The sequence below is a fragment of the Crocodylus porosus genome, unplaced genomic scaffold (genome assembly GCF_001723895.1).
Source record: "Crocodylus porosus isolate Cpor-Errol unplaced genomic scaffold, CroPor_comp1, whole genome shotgun sequence".
NCBI lineage: Eukaryota > Metazoa > Chordata > Crocodylia > Crocodylidae > Crocodylus > Crocodylus porosus.
Genome location: NW_017728921.1, coordinates 6,670,628 through 6,674,941, shown reverse-complemented (window position 1 = coordinate 6,674,941; position 4,314 = coordinate 6,670,628).

Here is a 4,314-nt window from a genome sequence, read left to right as displayed (position 1 = left end):
TCTCGTAGTTCATGTTGTATCTGCTTTTGCAAGGGATGAATAATACCCACTTTTAAAATGGAAAACTTACAGTATCAATATGAGTTACATGAATGCTATTGCTATCAGTGAAAGAAGTAGAACTGGTTCTAAAAAGTTAGTTACTTGAATTTACTTGCATCTCTTAACACAACCTAGTATCCTTTTGTGTAGTTCCCCCACCTCTCAGTGGAGAGAGTAGCAAGCTTAAAATCACTGTGCCTCTCCCTGACCTAATTTATGCAAATTTAAATGTTTTTTTCCTTGAATGGCAACCAAGGGGCTGCTTAAATCTTACTCTTCAGATACACTTGGCTAAAACAAACTGAACCAGTGTTCCTAATCAAAGCAGTAATATGTACTGTGCAGCATATCTTGCAGTCCAAACCAATGGGTTTTTGACTTACAGGGGATGGCTGATTAGGTATTTTCATGCTATCTCAAAACAGAATGGAAGTGATGGGAGTGAACCAACAGTTACAACTCATTTCTCAGACACCACTTCAGTGCCCTTTGGTAATGCTTCAGTGCTTGCTGGAGACTCACTTGTGCCTGAAAAGATGTTAATGTGACTTGACTGCTTGTAACTGAATAAAAATGACATACTGAATTGTGGATCTACCTTTCTGGCTGAGGTTGAGCTTGCTTACTGCAGTTCTAAGGTTGTCTCTTCTCCCCACCCTCCCTCCCTATACCTCTTGTGCTCAGTAACGATACCTTTGGTATAATTCAACATATTGAAGAGGGCCAAAGTTGTACTTTGAATGTGTAGTCAAGAATGGTTTAAGAGAGCTTGAACTACTGAAATTCCACAATGGTTTAAAGTGAGCAGGGTCACCTATGGGGGAGTGGGAGGGAGAAGATTTCGCTCAAAATCAGTAGCTCTTACTATAGGTTTAAAAGTGGAAAAATGAGTTTAATGTCAAATGCCTTGGCTATAAATGGATGAAAACAAGGACCATAATGTAGTTTGATATAGGGTCAGTCTTGGGTGTTAGACTAAGGGAGAATGAGAGGGGAGGAACTGGATGTTTTGAACAGGACCTTGACAACTGAGTTTGGCAAGGTGCAGAATAAGACTTGTTAGGAAAGTAGTGAAAAGTGAGTGAAGGTACAGGCATGTGGGCAAGAGCATACACAAGTTTAGATACAAATGGACAAGATTAAAAGCATTATACATGTACAGAATATAATGCAGTATTGTATTTGCCATTGGAATGTATGAATATAAGGCATAACCTGCAATAAAAAAATGTTCAAAAAAGGTGGTGTTTATTGCGTCAAGCTGGAAATTTAAATGAGTTTTTGGGACCCTAGTTTTCCTAGAGGGTATTGATGCAACAACTCACTCTGCAAGTTAAAAAAAATAAAAAGTTTGCCTGCAGAGCTCAGAGCAGAGAATGGCCTTTATATTCCCACCCATAAACATTTAATAACAAAAAACCCCCACATTTCTAAATACTGAGTACTACCCAGACCTCTGGCTGTAGGGAATTATCAGAGAAAGATGACCATTTGGCAGGGCTTTTCCTATAACAGTTGAGATGCTGAGAGTTCCTAAGGTCTGAGTCTGCTTCCTTTTTGGGAAAAAGATGTGCCCCTTCCAGGAGCAGGGGAGAAACAGAAAAACATTTCTATGATACTCCTTTACTGTTGGGGAAATAAGGGCACAGCCTCTGGCCCTACAGACCATTGAAACCGACTGTTGCAAGAGAGAGGTCGTGACCATACTAAGCCAGACTTACACAAGGCAGAAAGATGATAAACTAAAGCTGGGCAGGAAAAGGATGTGAGCAACTAATTCAGGTTTTGCAGCCCACCTCATTCAGGGTTGGGCTGAGATGGCAATTCCAATGCAGTCTTTTGCTGTTCAGGCTGCTGAAGGCATAAGAGTCTTTGAGCTGCAAAGGTGGAAGCTGTCCTGGCACAGCTTGATCCTGGTACATGTGTCCCCTTACAGCAGTGGTCTCCAAAGTGGGGTGTGCAAGATGATCCATCAGGGTACGGGAAGAAAATAGCGCTTCTATTTATATGTATATTTATATAAATATATTGGCATGTGCTTAAAATTGTTTTACTGATAGGGGGTGCATCCTCAAAATTGTTTTACTGATAGGGGTGCACGATCAAAAAAGTTTGGACACCACTGGTCTGGAGCGGTGCTTTTCAACCTTTTTTTGTACCAGAACCCATTTGTCAACATTGATGGCCAGATCCTAGCCCCCCAGTGTAGGGCAGGGGGGCCCAAGCAGCCTCTCACAGGCTACAGGCCTGCAAGGGAAAAGCCCCATTTCCCATGGTATTCTCCTTTAAAGGAAAACCTATTTTTAAAGTTTGAGTCACAGTTCACAGGTTGAGAAACGCTGGTCCAGGCTGTATGGAGGAACGCTCCAGGTAGCTAGGAAGTGGCAGTGGTCATCTCCTTCCCTGATCACAGGAAATACATTTTGGTGTATTCAGCTAGAGAAGTTTCTTCCCAAGTCTAGCACCTTTTGGCTTATACAAGCCAGTAATTTAGGTGAAACATTGATAAAGGGTCATGGCTTTGTGCCCCCAGAATTCAGACAGTTGAGTTTTGACCTTCCTTCAGATGTACTGCATGCAAATGTGACACAGCTTCAGTACTGGTGCTCTTACCCAGCTGCCTTGTTTGGCTAATAATAGGCTGCAAAATGTAGCAAGCCTACTGAAACCAGACAGACATTAGCTTGGATGCACATATCACAAAAATCTAAACTAAATGAACAGAAGGTTGCAAAGACAAGCATGCATTAGGAAATGCCAGAGTAAAGATTGCTTGTGACTTTAATTTGGCTCTGTTGCATATGGGCACCACACCAGTCTTTAAATGACGTGACCACATACTACTTTTTCAACAGATCTCCTGTCTCACTCAGCCCAGAAGAACAGTGCTCACAACGAAACAGGATTCTTTTTAATCCAAATCATTTGATGTGTGGCCTGGGGGCCTCTGAATCCACTTCCATCGTGTTCCCCATATGCCTGTGGTGGGTTTACTGATCTTGGCTTCACCAGCCCATGGGTTTACTGATCTTGGTAACCAGCCTGTTGCAGGAGTGGGCTGGTGTTACAGAGAAATGCTAGCTTCACCTCTGTAGCCCAGAACAGAGCCATGTCCAAGCTGTAGGTTGGAGCAATGAGCAAGTGGAGCATGTTCGGTGAGGATGGTTTTGAAAGCAATTTCAGCTGCTAAAACCTAGCAAGGCTCTGCCAAGCATGTGCAAGTCCAGGGTTTGCACAGGCTTATTGACCAGATGTAGGTGGATTTTCACAAGGGAAGAAAACCCCCTCCCAAACTAAACCCTAACAAGAAGGCCACAGTTGTACCTCATTTTAGTCCTTGCTCTAAGTCTGGGGGGAGGGGACACTTTCATTGCCTCTAACAAATTCAGCCTCTGGAAGAAACCCAACGTGGAAAAGTTTAGGCCAAGAAATGCAAGTCTGGTAGCAGCTGTAAAGCAACTGAAAACAAGATCTTAAAAGAGCAACAGTATTAGAGGAGACTTGCATTTTCCAGTAAGAAGAGATACAGGAGACTAGAGACGTGTTTGGCAGGGCTAGGCCAAAGCAGCAGCATGGGGATCAGACCCCCGCCGCTCATTCTCATTTGGCCCTGTCAAGGCGGATGGGCCCTGCTCTCTGCCTGTAGGATGTTGTTGTAGATAAACCCGGTTCCAGCTGAGCATGTTGATCTTTGGACTCTGATGCAAGGAGGGCCTGTTTATGTAGGCTTTGCCAAGCATGTGTTTAGCTGGGATCTGAGGCTCCATATATTCCTGGATGGGAAGGGTTTGTTTTTAAGCTGAACCACTGAGCTTTTTCAGCAAAGCTGTTGCATGCCACCTCTCACCGGATTTAATTCATGCATGTGGGCAGTCCTCACTCCCCCGCAAAATACAACTGAATGGGAAATACAAGGCTTCGGGTGGGATCCCCGTTCCTCCTCGTTTTCCATCCTGGCCCCGGGTCGCCGGTGGGAGCGGCCGCCTTACCTCCCCCTCGCGCTGGCGGCAGTGACAAAGTAGCTCCCGGCGACCCTGACCCTTCAGCGCACAGATGACGTCGGCGGCCCTCACGGCCGTTGGCCTGACGTGATCGGCTCGAGCGACAGCGTCGCGAAGCGCGTTGCCCAAGGACACCTGTGCCGCTCTCTGGGCCTCTTCGCGAGGGCAGACGAGCAGGGCAGGACGGGGTCTCCAGAGCTCGCCGGGGTGACTCCGCTGCCCTCCTGGCGAGCCCCACAAGCCAGCTCAAAAACGGCCCCCAGGGCCAGCC